Raw genomic sequence first — 17648 nt, forward strand, 5'->3', positions numbered from 1 at the left:
GCTAAAGAAGGCACCGGCATAAAGATAGGCGAGTCCGCAGTCGAACAAGGCAATTAGCTTGAAGTCTGCGTAATTCGCATGTCGTGTGGGCACTTGGCAGATTACAATCTTCTGCAAAACAAGGTCCGTCCAACTGACGTGGTAATCTAGATGACTAGGACCGCGATGGTAAAACTCTATATAATCCAACGGAGGAAGGATAATCTCATCGGAGGTCTGGAAGTTCACGAGCACCAACTTTTTACCGTCTTCTCTGAAGGCAGCCATCTAGTGGGAGTTCATGCTGACCCAGTACATACCTGCCAAGAAGTTTCGGGCGATGGTGATCGGATCAAAGTCGAGGGAAATGATGTACGGCGACCCACTACATACCTGCAAAGAAGTTTCGGCTAATGGAGATCGGATTGAAGTCGAGGGGCATCATGTACGCCTCTGTATCATGGTGAGCCAATCTCGCAAGACCAGATAGCAGCAAGCAGGGTGTCTTGAAAAGCTTTGGCCTCGCTTCGATGATGGCCATGTGCATGCCCCTCGAGCATGCAGCCAGCCGCAGGGCGCTCAACATATCCATACACGAACAACAGAGGTCGAGGATGTCACTGGGGAGATTGCTCCAATCGCGGCTCATATGGATCCTGCGCGGTTCGCGTTCAGCCATGGTGGAGTTTGGAAGGTGGGGTTTTTGGGGGCTTGATTTACGGGGGAGAAGGCTGTCGGTGCTGGAGCGGCTAGCGAGGGAATAGTGGTACTGGGGGAGGCGAGCGAGGCGAGGGTATGCAGGGGCATAGTGAGATAATGAAGAGTGACCTCAGGATCTACGGCGAGATGGAGATGGAGATGGAGTGGTGCTAGGGGAGAGGGAGACGATGCGAGGCATGCTATACAGCGGCGCTGACAGTGACTGCACAATGCACAAGGTGAGGCTGACTTTGGTAACCCGGACACGCCGCCTGGACTGGTGTCACCTTGGGCGCAGGGTCTTGTCACTTCCCTGCGAGGACCGGATGAATAATAGTATTTTGACCATCAAGTGTACCACAGTTGTACTACTACTAGTAGTAGGAGTAGTAGGAACATGAGTACACTCCCGTGCTAGCATGCCTCGAGGTTCACTTCATCCTCCAGCTATCATCCATATTGCGAGCAGAACCAATTTCTCGTGCATGCGGAAGCGCGAAGAAGGACTTTTCTTTTTTGAGGATAACCGCATATTCCTTAACCGTAGTAGGAACATGAGTAGTACTCCCTCCGGTCCTCTTTTGTCTGCGCATAACTTTTTTCAGTATTTCTCTAATTAGTCTGCGTATATACCCTTTTGCATGCGCCCATTTCCCTCCATGCCCCGCATTCACATCATTAATTAGCGTACGCATGAGCAGCTACAGCCAGACTCCAGCCAATAAACTGCAGCATGCAAGTGGGCCATTCTGTGCGCGTGGGAGAGAGAAAAGGCAACCCAAGAGCCCGTCCAATCCATTGCATACAACACTCAAACCACCGCAGCTCTCCTCATGCATGCGCATAACTTCTCCCATTTACTTCTCCATCGGGAACCGATTTTCCTCAGCTTTTTCACTACTCCTTGATCTTCATTTGCATCCAAACCACACTGCATTCACATTGTTTTAACCTCTTCACATCCTCCTGGAGTAATTCCGAAGCCCCTATAAATAATCATCTTCTTCAGTTAGACTAGCCATCTAATCCTAATTCTCCAAACCATAGCCCTCCGGTCCAGCGGTTCCAAATGGAGAAAGAGATCGAGATGCAGGTTTTTAGCGTCCAACATGTCCTCGTCGAAGGCTCGTTGAGCATAGTTGCCACAGTCACCGACCACCCAAGGGTTGTTCGGAAGTGGATCAACAATGTATCCAACTCCCTCCAAAAGGTGGAGATGAATGTCATCGGTCTCGACGCAGACTACACGGAGCGTGCCACTGGGAAGATCCAACGTGCCGCTGTCCTTCAGCTGTGCCTCGAAGATGATGTTTTGGTGTACCACATCATACACGCGTCGTCCATACCAGGTGAGCTTCACGATTTCTTGTCTCGGGAGGACATATACTTCTGTGGGGCAGCCATCACAGGGGACAAACAGAAGTTGGAGCCGTACAACCTTGATTTGAAAAGCATCGCTGACCTACAAACCAAAATAAAAATTCCTGTAGAAGATTATGATAAACCGACACCATCCGTATTCGACGTAGCAAATTTTGTGCTAGGAACAAATCTTCAGAAGGGTGACGAGACGCTGGCATTAAGGTCATATGGATGGGAGAATTATCCCTTGATGTACGAGCGCATAAAATATGCTGCCCTCGATGCCCATGTGAGTTTCGAGGTAGCTGCAAGGTCCAGAGAGCTTGTTGCGAAGCCGTCTCCCACAGAAAATGAGAACAACAACAACAAGAAGAAGATGCTGCACCACCAGCAGGGCATTATGGATGGATGAACTATTTCCTCTCTTGTAAAAATTATTCCCTCTCTATATATATTGATATAGATGGACTATTTCGATGGTGTGCATGTCTTTGGAACAAGTAGTAGCGTGGGTCCGCTTGACTATAAGGAACTATTTATCCGCCTAGCTTTCTCTACTACTCCTTCCAGTGATCGGTATGCAATGCATGTGTCCGTAGACATGACAGCTTGTCCATGGAAGTTCAACTACGGCGACCATCACGTTTCATCCACTGCCACTCGCGATTCCCACGACGCCGCTCCAACCCATGGCACCACGTCCCCCGACGTGCACCTCACCCCTCTCGGCCACACCGCCCATCTGCCTTTGTGTGCATGACATGTGGGCCACCTTAAATGCGGCGAGCATCAAGCTTCTACCATAGCCACACGCGATTCCCACGATGCCGCACGAACCCATGACACCACACGTCCCCCAACCTGCGGCTCACCCCTCTCGGCCCCACTGCCCCTCTAAATTTGAATTTGAAACTTATAAAACGAAAAGATTCAAAACAAATAAACTGGGAGAGAGGGAGTATATCGTAGGATGTGTCCCATACGAAACAAGTCCCCTGGTTTGTCACCGTGAAGATGCGGTTAGAAAGGAGCACAGCGTCTTCGTACTCGTACGGCAACAAATCGGTCGCAGACAGCATGGTCCACCTTTGACCGCCATGTGCAAGGTTCATGCTATCTTATTCAATCTCACCGTGGTTCTATCGTACCAATTCATGCGGTGGCCCCTTGCATGGCTGATCCCAATGTTGGACAAAGGATCTACGGGAATAGTGTCACCGTTGTAAATGTTGTGCAAATTGATGTTGGTACCCTCCCGTACATATGCAAGCCAATCTCCACTCGCACCGAGCCTAACCTGTGAAACAGTGGGCAGGGGGAGAATTAGGAAATGGACATGGAAGTAGTCTTTAGAATGCATTTAGTACATGATCAAACTCATCTTACCTGCTCATCGGAGGAAATCCGAGTGCCCCTCAACGTCAGCATCTCAAGGGGCGTCAACTTGCAACTACGGCCACGCCGCGCTGGAGAGACCCCCAAGGAAACATCCTCGTGCGTTCCATGGAACATCAAGATGCATTTGTATGAGTAGTTTATCTTGTGAGAGAAAAGGATGAACGAGGGAAGGCCTCTAGATATAGAGATAGACACTACTACTACCAATGTGCTGGCCCGTGCGTTGCAATGGATCCAAAGTAGTACAATAATACTTGTGCACGTGCTTGAAATATAAACACTCTAGTTTTGATATACATGTGTCAGCAGACATGACAGCTTGTCCATGGAAGTTGAACCACGACGACCATCACGTTTCTTATTTCTACCACTGCCACACCCACACGCGATTCCCACGACGCCGCTCCAACCCTACCTGTAAGCACGACGTCCCCCGACGTGGACATGGATCCTTTGACGTGGCTATCACTGCCGTACCCTGCCTTTCCTTCGCTGACTGGTGGAATCCACACTTGCGGGTCCCACATGTCAGTGATAGAATGGTAGGATTGTTCACGTCAGGAGATCCTCATCCCCCCGACATGCGCCTCATCCCTCTCGGCCCCACCGCTCCTCTGCCTTTGTGTGCATGACATGCGGGCCAGCTGAACTGCGGCGACCATCAACTTTCTACCACAACCACACCCGATTGGACGCGGTTTGCCTGCTCCACTGCTGTGCTCCGATCCATAGTCCCGCACCATCAAATTTTCATCCAGCGGCTGTGACACATTTCGTCCTGGGCATCAATCCTCAGCTGGAGTACTTCTGTACTACAGGTAGTACCCGCCGGTGTGGCGATCTACGCCTCGTAACGCCCCGACGCCCAGCTGTGGCATCCTCGCCACGGCCACGCCACCACCGGCCGGTTCATCTCGAACAAGTGAGTCGCGAACCACACCACCACCATGAGAATGACATGTGGGCCAGCCGCATTTAAGGTCCGCATGTCATTGACTCATAGGCCGGGCACTAAGCCACTGAAGTTCGGTCCCGTGGGCCCCGAGAGTGAAATGTAACTCCTGCGGCAGGCCTTGTGGTGCTCCCGCAGTACGAGTTCGTGCGAAACCCGGAATTTGTTTCTTAATATCTACCAACTACTACTAGTAAGGTACACGTGCATTGCACGCATGAGATTCTGGTGGTTTGTGCATTATGCTTCTACATGTGGAGTCTTCTAGATTCTACACGTGGCAAAATCTGGTGGAATGTAGATGATATCCAACGGCCAGTAGTGATCGGATTTGCCATCTTTGTACCGTCGGATTGGCTTCATCCAACGACCAACTTTCAAAGTTATGGTTTGGTTTGCAGCCTAAGGTCGCCACGCCTAAGCTTAGGCGTGCCACAAGTGTGTTTGGTTGCGTTCTCGTCTCAGCATAGTTGTTCCCTCTTCATGCATGCTCAACTCAACACCCCTCTTCATGTATGCTCTCTTCATGCATGCTTCTAGTGTATTTGTGCTAATCTAGTGTGGAATAATGCACCCTCCATACACTCTACCAAACACCCAAAAGTGGGTCGAGAAGGGAACTCTTGGGATCATGCACCCTTCATACACCCTACCAAACACACCAGGCATGTGTTTGGTTCATTGCTACACTTGTGGCTTGCCACACTTTTCTAGCTACATGGTCCACATGTCATAGACTCAACTTCTTGCCAAATCTTGCCACACTTGTGGTGGCCATTTTGTTAGCCACATTTTTTGTGGCAGACACACTATGCCTAAGCTTAGTTGTGGCAAAGTTAGTCATGAATGAAGTTCAACCATGGAGTCTTCTAGATTCTACATGTGGCAGAATCTGGTGGAATGTACATGATATCCAATGACCAGTAGTGCTCGGCTTTGCCATGTTTGTACCGTCGGATTGGCTTCATACAACGACGAACTTTCAAAGTTATTCACACACTATATAGGGGGTATAGATATAGATGTGCAGGCCCGTTGCAATGGATCCAAAGTATATCTGTTTAGTGGAGTGCACTCTAAACACATTATCTATTTATTTTTCTCTAACCTTTCGTAGCCATGCAACCAAGCCACATAAGCTTCATGGGTGCCCCCCACATCATATTATTCATACTATGTTGACTGAAAAAAAGATAAATCACCCAAAACAAGATCTTCCCGTTTTTGTTCCTATGATGCTGTGCCGTGCACATACCTACTAGTTGTATAGTGGTAGTACTAGTTGTATAGTACAAACTTGGTACTAGTAGGAGTAGAGTAGTAAGGAATGCTCCTACTCTATCAACGAGCCCCATCTGACACCAAATTTCTTGGCATCCGTGCTACAGCTAGATCTTCCCCTCGTTTCTGTTTTCCAACCCGGCGGCGGGCGAGGTGCGGTTTGCCAATAGTCTGTTTGCTCAACGGCGGTCCCACATGAAAGTGAAAATGCTAGGCAACACGCCTTCCCTAAGCTATGTGTCGTGCCGGACGGGCCGTGGAGTACTGCCGATTCCCGGGCGTGTGTGGGGGGAGTGCGACGCAAACGCCGCAGGCCTTTTCCTTTTACTAGCAATGTGCCCGTGCGTTGCGACGGATCCAAAGTAGTAGAATAGTAGTACTTGTTCATAAACTTGAAAGAAATCACTCTTGTTTTGTTATACTCCTAATATATTACTTCCTCCGTTCCTAAATATTTGTCTTTTTAGAGATTTCAAATGGACTATCACATACAGATTACATAGACATATTTTGAAGTGTAGATTCACTCATTTTGCTCAGTATGTAGTCACTTATTGAAATCTCTAGAAAGACAAATATTTAGGAACGGAGGGAGTACTTTTCACTCAAAATATATTTCTCAGGCTGTTTTGATGAGGTGAGGGAGGGATGTGGTTGCTTTCAAGATAATAAGGGGTTTTCTGCAAATTGGAGTAGAGAAGTGGGCTATTGTTGCAAAAATGCCACAACTTACCACACAACCGTTAGATGCAGATCTAATGGTCAGAAACGACGGATGGCAGACACACCACCATCACCAACTGAGTCTTTTATAGGAGTAGGAGTAGAGAAACATGTATAAATTGTAACATTTTGGTTCTGCTCCTTGGCACGATCGATAGATAGAAATAACGACTGGAAACGCTAGGGCGGGGCTATTTCCGCCAGATAAGCAGGGTACGTAGTAGCTAGGTTGGCGCATCGTCGGTTTGGTCACACGCGGTCCGACATGTTCTAGTGTTTCTAGCAAGATGCCCGCGCGTTGCACGAAGTTGATGGAAAGGGTAAACACAACTTATAAATTGACGGATGGAGTACTAGTTACAATGATGCATATAATTAAGCAAAGGGATCGCACATGTCGGTATTGACTGGAACGAGAATGCAACAGCACAATAAGAATTAAGGCCAAGATGATGATGCGATCGCAATGGTGGTTACAGAAGGCAAGAAGAAAGATGCATCCATCAACGTACGACCTTCTCCTCCTCAACTTAGTGCGCCGGGCCACCGACCGGCAGCTAAGGAGCGGCGGCTTTTGTGGCGAGGTCGAGGTGCTTCTCAGCAAAGGCATCCAAGGCTTCCAGCCAGTTGAGGAAGGCCAACGTTGTAGCGTCCTCACTGGCCTTGTAGATACCTATGTACACGATTTGCTCGTACACGTGGATGTGTAGGTCGACGAATTCTTGCAGGGCGAGGCGCCTCGCGGCGAGCGCGACCTCCAGGTGGACATTCTTCGTGGCGTCGATGGGCAGTCGCAGGGCCACCAGTGCTTGAAAGAGGTTCCGGCCATGGAGGCCTATTAGGGTGGCAGGCAATGAGGATCTCGGGCGCGCGGGCTGGAGGAGTACGGCGATGTCGTCCGCGAGCTTCTTGAGGACGGTGAACTTGTTTGTGGTGGCAATGATCATCTGGTCCAACTGAGAGTCATAGTTGGCGTCGACGGCGGCCATCCACCAGCCGGTCTCCAACACCGTCTGGAGAAGATCCTCGGCGCCATGCCACAGGCCGACGTCGTGGACCATCTGGCACAGCCGCTGGCCGCTCGCGCGCATCGCCGCCATGGGTCTGGAGTGAGCTCTTTTGCGCTTAGTGTAGGTGCTTAGGCAAATGCTTAGGTGCATACGATGTGGTAGATGCATTGGAATGGATTGGCGCCTTTATATGAGGGCAAACTGCGTTGCATTCACATCGTGCAGCCTCTTCTCCCGGTCCTCCTCCCATTACTTCCCTCATGCATTAATTGAAGGAGGATGCATTGGCCGTTCAACATTTCGGGAACCGCTACTCCCTCCCTCGTCTGCATTAAAGCCGTATCAGGAACTGCGCCACCTGCTGTCAAATCGAATAGTACTGTGCCGCCCGCTGCATGCCCGGCTGAACACGCCTCGTCGCCTCCATCAAACCCCTCCGTTAAACCTGCATGCAAACCGAGAAACCTACTCCGGCCACACGTTCGTTCATGATCGGCCGGAATTAAACGCAACACCGGCCGAGCTCCTCCCGTCCGCCCTCAGTTTAAACGAGGCCAGACGCCGACCAAGCTCCTACCGTCCGCCCTCTATTTACACGAGGCCAGAGAGACAGCGGGCAAGAATCACACCCCTCCGCCGCTCCCCCATCTCCTCCTTCACCATTTTCTCCACTCTTTCGATGGCTTCCGAGGAGCCATTCTCCGGCATATTACCCGGCTGGGTGCCCCGCCGAGCCCTCCGGATACGGGCGAGGCCGCTCAGTGCTCCACCAATCTCGCTTGGCCCGACGGAGCCAGTTGCCGCCCCAAGCAGGCGCGTGGTTCAGCAACTCGCCGCTCCAGTTCAGCTCGATGAGGAGTGGCGAGTTGCTCCACGCCGGCACGTCGGCGAGCACACCGATACGGGCGTCGTCACTGCCACGTCGTACCGTGCCTTCCATGCCTGCGGCAGCGCCATGCAGGCAGAGACAGAAGCCGGGTGCATAGACAGCGACGAGTCGGTGGCCAGCTTCTCCGTGTCCGCCACCATCATAGAGGATAAGTAGAACACGGGAGGCCGCCGCCACTTGGGTCCCATGAAGGCCACCGCCGAGGCGACGACTGCGCATTTAGGTGGTTTCTTTGCTTCTTCGTCTCTTCCAAGGACCTTCGTCGACCCCGCTAAGTGTCTGCCGGACATGAGGAAGACAAAGGGATCTGCGGGCGGCCATTTAGATTATGTACTCCCTCTCCAGCTGGCGGGAAATTTTTGTTCTAGGAATGGATAAATTGTATGTATCTATAACTAAAATAAGTCTAGATACATCCATTTCTAGGACAAGTATTTCCAGACGGAGGGAGTATTGATTATACAGAGAGAGCCGGATTGGCACCGCTTAGTTCATGTAAATGTAATGAAATCCATCATGTTTATACGAAGATCTGACTTTTTTATACGAAATCCTTCATGCTTATATGAAATCAGTCCGTGTTTGCACGAATTTAATCTGGTTGGTTAGAGTTGTGAAAATGTATGCCGCTGGCGTTTGATGTCGTCCTCCGTGGAAGGAAGCGGGAGGAAATTTGCCGGCTGCCGTTGGAGATGCTCTTATGCTAGAAATAATAGAGTGACATCCAATCCATTTGAGTTAATTGCGTGTTTGATTGTCTCTCTATAAAAAGTGAATTGCATGTACAGTGTACACGTGACTTGTAGGGTGGCTACAGCTTCGTACAGAAAGTTAAAAAGAAACAAGTCCATCCTTAATCTTGTATTCTAAGTACTCTGTGGGTTTCACTGTCAGTACAGTAGCGAAAGAAGTATATATTAAATAAGTAATATATAATATAAAAATCTAAAGTTAAAGACAGAATTCAAACTCATGTCTTCGCGTTGCGAGCATCTGGCGCTAACCAGTCCAGCACATTTTTGTTGTAGACCGTGCTGGAGATATATCTCCATGTCTACTCTTATACTCCATCCGTTCCTAAATATTTGTCCTTTTCAGATTTCAAATGGACTACCACATACAGATGTGTATGTAGACATATTTTAGAGTGTAGATTCACTCACTTTGCTCCATATATAGTCACTTGTTGAAATCTCTAAAAAGACAAATATTTAGGAACAGAGGGAGTAGAAAACAGAGTAGGTGATGATGGTGTGCGTGCCACCCTGCAATATAGGCCGTCGGAATTATATCTAACGGATAGGAAGAAAACTATGGCAATTTTGCAAAAATATAACCACACCCCTCTCCACGTTCGCAAATACGGCCTTCCCTCGTTCATCCTTTTCTCTCACAAGATAAACTACTCATACAAATGCATCTTGATGTTCCGTGCAACGCACGGGCATCTAGCTAGTTTCTTTTAAAATAGTTACTGCGATAATTGGGCTGAAGTGATATATTTTATGTCTGCCCCGAATGATTTCAGATTCACTAGTAGTAACAAAGAAAAGGTTGCCTTGTTAATTAACAGAAAACAGGGTGAAAACTATCACATGAGGCCGGTAAAAATGAGGCACACTGAGTTCAGCGTCATCGTCACTACAGCTGTGCGCGCGCGAGAAGTCTACATATCGAGGGGGCTACTGAGCAAGGCACAGAGACACAATGTTCAAGAGAGAAACCAATTGAGAGGTTACGATCAGATCGAGTTGTCACCCTTCAGCTGTCATTGTTGGGGTGGAGGGGGGAGGGGGAGGGAGATAAAGACATATCGAGAGTGTGCGCGGTAGGCACAGAGGCACAACTAGCGAGTGTGTGTGTATGTTTGAAAGAGGAGTAGATAGATTACTATCAAGATCAGGTGCCGCCCTACTCCTTCGGTGTCGGGTAGTGTGTGTGTGTGTTTGAGAGACAAGCCAGTCGATAGATTAGTATCAAGATCGAGGTGTCACCCTACTCCTTCGGTGTTGGGAAGTGTGTGTGTGTGGTTGTGTGGGTGTGGGTGTGTGTGTCGGGGGGGGGGGCAGTGACACTTACATATCCCTACTCTTATAAAAAACAGAGTTGGTGATGATGGTGTTCCTGCCATCCTGCAATATAGGCCATCCGATTTATATCCAACGGATAGGAAGGGAACTGTGGCAATTTTGCAAAAAGATACCCACACCCCTCTCCGCATTTGCAAATAAGGCATTCCCTCGTTCATCCTTTTCTCCCACAAGATAAACTACTCATACAAATGCATCTTGATGTTCGGTGCAACGCATGGGCATCTTGCTAGTAGGGAGAAGGAGTTTGTGTGACACATATCTAGCTATATTAAGGGATAGGTAGATAGCATTTGTGCGAGGCATACTTAAAGCATCACAAAGATGAACAAAATTGTGTGCATGCAAGTGCCGGAAAAAATGAAGCGAGAAACAATGTGTGTGTGTGTGCGCGCGCGTGTGAGAGAGAGAGAGAGGGAGAGAGAGAGAGAGCGAAATCTCAAAACAAAAGGTGCTCTGCTGGAATCCCATTGTATATATTCATATGGTTCCGGAACTTGAGTTAACCTTAGGCATATGTGTGAGAGACATTATTATACTTTGAGACATTAGTGGCTGTGGGTGGGCGGAATTAAAGGGGTGGGCGTGTTCGACAGAGAGAGTGTGTGTGTTTCTGTGTGAGAGACTTGTAGGACGGGGTAGAAAGACGAATTCTAACCTTGACGGAGGGAGAGAAATACATGAAGTGCGCGTGTGTGATTCCGATGCCCACAGGGAAATGAGATATGTATGTGTGTGAGAGAGATTGCACAATTCATTCACGTATCACTATCTAGCGATCATGGACGTGCATCGCTTGAACATAAATCAATATCTACTTCATATCATGGCCAAAGGTACAATATCGATTCAATGCTATAAAGATTGGACACTCACATATCACATTTTTTTCTATTTAAATAAACCTTTTCAGTTGTGCATGCCAAAGTTACAGTGATGTTTCTTCAAACAACCAATGTAGCTATCATGTACATGCACCATTGTTACTCTTGCATTCAAAATCATTAGTCTTGGATGATTTAAGGTTCTATTATGAAGTAATATATGTAATATTCATATATGAATTCAACGATACGCAATTTATGAAATGGAGGCTATGTAATCATATGAGGTAACACTTTTAAGTAGTGGACTACAATATCCATTTCTTTTTGTGCGCTCCTACACTAACACGTCAATGCATTATGTTTAAAGTAAATAACCAATTGCACTAAATTATCTATTTACATGAGAAATACATAGGCTGAGCGTTTGATCCCTTTTTTTGTGAACGCGCGACTACACCCGTACGATTGGCCGCGCCCGTGTGAACGTCCAAGCTATCGGCGCATCATCCCGAGTTATTGTCTTTTTTTTCTAGGGTGGACTTCACACCAGTTATTAACTGCTGACGCCTGCCCCGTGTACACAGTCTCGCATGACCTTCCCGCTAGCACGGTCCAAAATTAGTTGAAACTGGATACGAACGATCCCGCGGGCGGCAAAATCTCCCGCCTCCTTCTAAAATTTCCGCCACCTTAGTCTTTAGCATGCGAAATTCCCCTTTTGTCCTTGGTGCATGGAGACCAACAGTTACAATACCGCCCTCATCTACATAATAGGTCGGGGCTGCTTTGGTAACTTCTGGTTCCCCCCACTACACGGCACTCCCATTTCCTCTCCCCCTCCCGCAAAAACGACTAACTTCACAGCACCAGAGCGTCTCACATCACACCGTCCGTACTTCATCGGCCTTTCTCCCCTCCCCTCTCGAAACCCTAGACTGCTCATCCACCGGCGTACCAGAGCCCATTCACTGCCAGCGGCGTCCACCTCGCTAGATCTGCTTCTGCAGCCGCATCTACCCTTCCCACTGTTGGAAATATGCCCCAGAGGCAATAATAAATAGGTTATTATTATATTTCCTTGTTCATGATAATCGTTTATTATCCATGCTAGAATTGTATTGATAGGAAACTCAGATACATGTGTGGATACATAGACAACACCATGTCCCTAGTAAGCCTCTAGTTGACTGGCTCGTTGATCAATAGATGGTTACGGTTTCCTGACCATGGACATTGGATGTCGTTGATAACGGGATCACATCATTAGGAGAATGATGTGATGGACAAGACCCAATCCTAAGCCTAGCACAAGATCGTGTAGTTCGTTTGCTCAGAGCTTTTCTAATGTCAAGTATCAGTTCCTTAGACCATGAGATTGTGCAACTCCCGGATACCGTAGGAATGCTTTGGGTGTACCAAACGTCACAACGTAATTGGGTGGCTATAAAGGTGCACTACAGGTATCTCCGAAAGTGTCTGTTGGGTTGGCACGAATCGAGACTGGGATTTGTCACTCCGTGTAAACGGAGAGGTATCTCTGGGCCCACTCGGTAGGACATCATCATAATGTGCACAATGTGACCAAGGAGTTGATCACGGGATGATGTGTTACGGAACGAGTAAAGAGACTTGCCGGTAACGAGACTGAACAAGGTATTGGGATACCGACGATCGAATCTCGGGCAAGTAACATACCGATTGACAAAGGGAATTGTATACGGGATTGATTGAATCCTCGACATCGTGGTTCATCTGATGAGATCATCGAGGAGCATGTGGGAGCCAACATGGGTATCCAGATCCCGCTGTTGGTTATTGACCGGAGAGTCGTCTCGGTCATGTCTGCGTGTCTCCCGAACCCGTAGGGTCTACACACTTAAGGTTCGGTGACGCTAGGGTTGTAGAGATATTAGTATGCGGTAACCCGGAAGTTGTTCGGAGTCCCGGATGAGATCCCGGACATCACGAGGAGTTCCAGAATGGTCCGGAGGTAAAGATTTATATATGGGAAGTCTTATTTTGGTCGCCGGAAAAGTTTCGCACTTTATCGGTATTGTACTGGGAGTGCCGAAAGGGGTCCGGGGGTCCACCAAGGGGGTCCACCAGCCCCGGGGGGCCACATGGGCTGTAGGGTGTGCGCCTTGGCCTATATGGGCCAAGGGCACCAGCCCCAAGAGGCCCATGTGCCAAGAGATAAGAAAAAGGGAGAGTCCTAAAGGGGGAAGGCACCTCCGAGGTGCCTTGGGGAGGAAGGACTCCTCCCTGGCCGCACCCTTCCTTGGAGGAAGGGCCAAGGCTGCGCCCCCCTCTCCCTTGGCCCTATATATAGTGGGGGGGAGGGAGGGCAGCAATACCTAAGCCCTGGCGCCTCCCTCTCCCTCCCGTGACACCTCTTCCTCCCCGCTTGCGCTTGGCGAAGCCCTGCCGGGATCCCGCAACTTCCACCACCACGCCGTCGTGCTGCCTGATCTCCATCAACCTCTCCTCCCCCCTTGCTGGATCAAGAAGGAGGAGACGTCGCTGCTCCGTACGTGTGTTGAACGCGGAGGTGCCGTCCATTCGGCGCTAGGATCATCGGTGATTTGGATCACGACGAGTACGACTCCATCAACCCCGTTCTCTTGAACGCTTCCGCTCGCGATCTACAAGGGTATGTAGATGCACTCCTTCCCTCTCGTTGCTAGTAAACTCCATAGATTGATCTTGGTGATGCGTAGAAAATTTTGAATTTCTGCTACGTTCCCCAACAGTGGCATCATGAGCCAGGTCTATGCGTAGTTTCTATGCACGAGTAGAACACAAAGTAGTTGTGGGCGTAGATGTTGTCAATTCTTCTTGCCGCTACTAGTCTTATCTTGTTTCGGCGGCATTGTGGGATGAAGCGGCCCGGACCGACCTTACACGTACGCTTACGTGAGACAGGTTCCACCGACTGACATGCACTAGTTGCATAAGGTGGCTAGCGGGTGTCTGTCTCTCCCACTTTAGTCGGAACGGATTCGATGAAAAGGGTCCTTATGAAGGGTAAATAGAAATTGGCACATCACGTTGTGGTTTTACGTAGGTAAGAAACGTTCTTGCTAGAAACCTATACAAGCCACGTAAAAACTTGCAACAACAATTAGAGGACGTCTAACTTGTTTTTGCAGCATGTGCTATGTGATGTGATATGGCCAGAAGATGTGATGAATGATATATGTGATGTATGAGATTGATCATATTCTTGTAATAGGAATCACGACTTGCATGTCGATGAGTATGACAACCGGCAGGAGCCATAGGAGTTGTCTTTATTTTTGTATGACCTGCGTGTCATTGAATAACGCCATGTAAGTTACTTTACTTTATTGCTAAGCGCGTTAGCCATAGAAGTAGAAGTAATCGTTGGCGTGACAACTTCATGAAGACACAATGATGGAGATCATGATGATGGAGATCATGGTGTCATGCCGGTGACGAAGATGATCATGGTGCCCCGAAGATGGAGATCAAAGGAGCAAAATGATATTGGCCATATCATGTCACTATTTGATTGCATGTGATGTTTATCATGTTATGCATCTTATTTGCTTAGAACGACGGTAGCTTAAATAAGATGATCCCTCACTAAAATTTCAAGAGACGTGTTCCCCCTAACTGTGCACCGTTGCGAAGGTTCGTTGTTTCGAAGCACCACGTGATATCGGGTGTGATAGATTCTAACGTTCGAATACAACGGGTGTTGACGAGCCTAGCATGTATATACATGGCCTCGGAACACATGCGAAACACTTAGGTTGACTTGACGAGCCTAGCATGTACAGACATGGCCTCGGAACACAAGAGACCGAAAGGTCGAACATGAGTCGTATAGTAGATACGATCAACATGGAGATGTTCACCGATGATGACTAGTCCGTCTCACGTGATGATCGGACACGGCCTAGTTTGACTCGGATCATGTATCACTTAGATGACTAGAGGGATGTCTATCTGAGTGGGAGTTCATTCAATAATCAGATGAACTTCATTATCATGAACATAGTCAAAAGGTCTTTGCAAATTATGTCATACGCTTTAGTTCTACTGTTTAAGATATGTTCCTAGAGAAAATTTAGTTGAAAGTTGATAGTAGCAATTATGTGGACTGGGTCCGTGAACTAAGGATTGTCCTCATTGTTGCACAGAAGGCTTATGTCCTTAATGCACCGCTCGGTGTGCTGAACCTCAGCGTCGTCTGTAGATGTTGCGAAACATCTGACATACATGTTTTGATGACTACGTGATAGTTCAGTGTGTGATGCTAACGGTTTAGAATTGTGGCACCAAAGACGGTTTTGAAACATCGCAGAACATGTGAGATGTTCCGAAGACTGAAATTGGGATTTCAGACTAGTGCCACGTCAAGAGGTATGAGACCTCTGACAAGTTTCTTAAGCCTGCAAACTAAGGGAGAAAAGCTCAATCGTTGAGCATGTGCTCAGATTGTCTGAGTACTGCAATCACTTGAATCGAGTGGGAGTTAATCTTCCAGATGAGATAGTGATGGTTCTCCATAGTCACTGCCACCAAGCTATTAGAGCTTCGTGATGAACTATAACATATCAGGGATAGATGATGATTCTTGAGCTATTCGCGATGTTTGACACCGCGAAAGTAGAAATCAAGAAGGAGCATCAATTGTTGATGGTTAGTAAAACCACTAGTTTAAGAAGGGCAAGGGCAAAAGGGATACTTCATGAAACAGCAAGTCATTTGCTGCTCTAGTGAAGAATCCCAAGGTTGAACCCAAACCCGAGACTAAGTGCTTCTGTAATGAGGGGAACGGTCACTGAAGCAGAACTACCCTAGATACTTGGTAGATGAGAAGGCAGGCAAGGTCGACAGAAGTATATTGGATATACATTATATGAATGTGTACTTTACTAGTACTCCTAGCAGCACCAGGGTATTAGATACCGGTTCGGTTGCTAAGTGTTAGTAACTCGAAATAAAAGCTGCGGAATAAATGGAGACTAGCTAAAGGTGAGATGACGATATGTGTTGGAAGTGCTTCCAAGGTTGATTTGATCAAGCATCGCATGCTCCCTCTACCATCGAGATTGGTGTTGAACCTAAATAATTGTTATTTGGTGTTTGCGTTGAGCATAAACATGATTGGATTATGTTTATCGCAATACGGTTATTCATTTAAGGAGAATAATGGTTACTCTGTTTATTTGAATAATACCTTCAATGGTCTTGCACCTAAAATGAATCTCGATCGTAGTCATACACATGTTCATGCCAAAAGATATAAGATAGTAATGATAGTTCCATATACTTGTGGCACTGCCATTTGAGTCATATTAGTATAGAACGCATGAAGAAGCTCCATGTAGATGGATCTTTGGACTCAGTCGTTTTTGAAAAGATTGAGACATGCGAACCATGTCTATTGGTATATATATGCATGAAGAAACTCCATGCAGATGGATCGTTTGGACTCACTTGATTTTGAATCACTTGAGACATGCAAATCATACCACATGGGCAAGATGACTGAAAGGCCTCATTTTCAGTAAGATGGAACAAAAGAGCAACTTATTGGAAGTAATACATTTTGATGTATGCAGTCCAATGAGTGCTGAGGCATGCAGTGGATATCGTTATGTTCTTACTTCACAGATGGTTTGAGTAGATGCTGAGTGTATTTACTTGATGAAACACAAGTCTGAATTATTGAAAGGTTCAAGTAATTTCAGAGTGAAGTTAAAGATCGTCGTGACAAGAGGATAAAATGTCTGTGATATGATCATAGAGATGAGTATCTGAGTTACGAGTTTGGCACACAATTAAGACATTGTGGAAAGTGTTTCACAATTAATACCGCCTGGAACACCATAGTGTGATGGTGTGTCCGAACATCATAACTGCACCCTATTGGATATGGTGCATGCCATGATGTCTCTTATCGAATTAGCACTATCGTTTATGGGTTAGGCATTAGAGACAACCGCATTCACTTTAAATAGGGCACCACGCAATTCCGTTGAGACGACACCGTTTAGAGAAACCTGAGTTGTCGTTTCTTAAAAGTTTGGGGCTGCGATGCTTATGTGAAAAAGTTTCAGGCTGATAAGCTCGAACCCAAAGCGGATAAATGCATCTTCATAGAAAACCCAAAACAATTGGGTATACCTCCTATTTCAGATCTGGAAGCAAAAGTAATTGCTTCTAGAAACGGGTCCTTTCTCGAGGAAAAGTTTCTCTCGAAAGAATTGAGTGGGAGGATGGTGGAGACTTGATAAGGTTATTGAACCGTCGCTTCAACTAATGTGTAGCAGGGCACAGGAAGTTGTTCCTATGGCACCTACACCAATTGAAGTGGAAGCTTATGATAGTGATCATGAAACTTCGGATCAAGTCACTACCAAACCTCGTAGGACGACGAGGATGCGTACTACTTCAGAGTAATGC

Source organism: Aegilops tauschii, chromosome 6 (assembly GCF_002575655.3).
Source record: "Aegilops tauschii subsp. strangulata cultivar AL8/78 chromosome 6, Aet v6.0, whole genome shotgun sequence".
NCBI lineage: Eukaryota > Viridiplantae > Streptophyta > Magnoliopsida > Poales > Poaceae > Aegilops > Aegilops tauschii.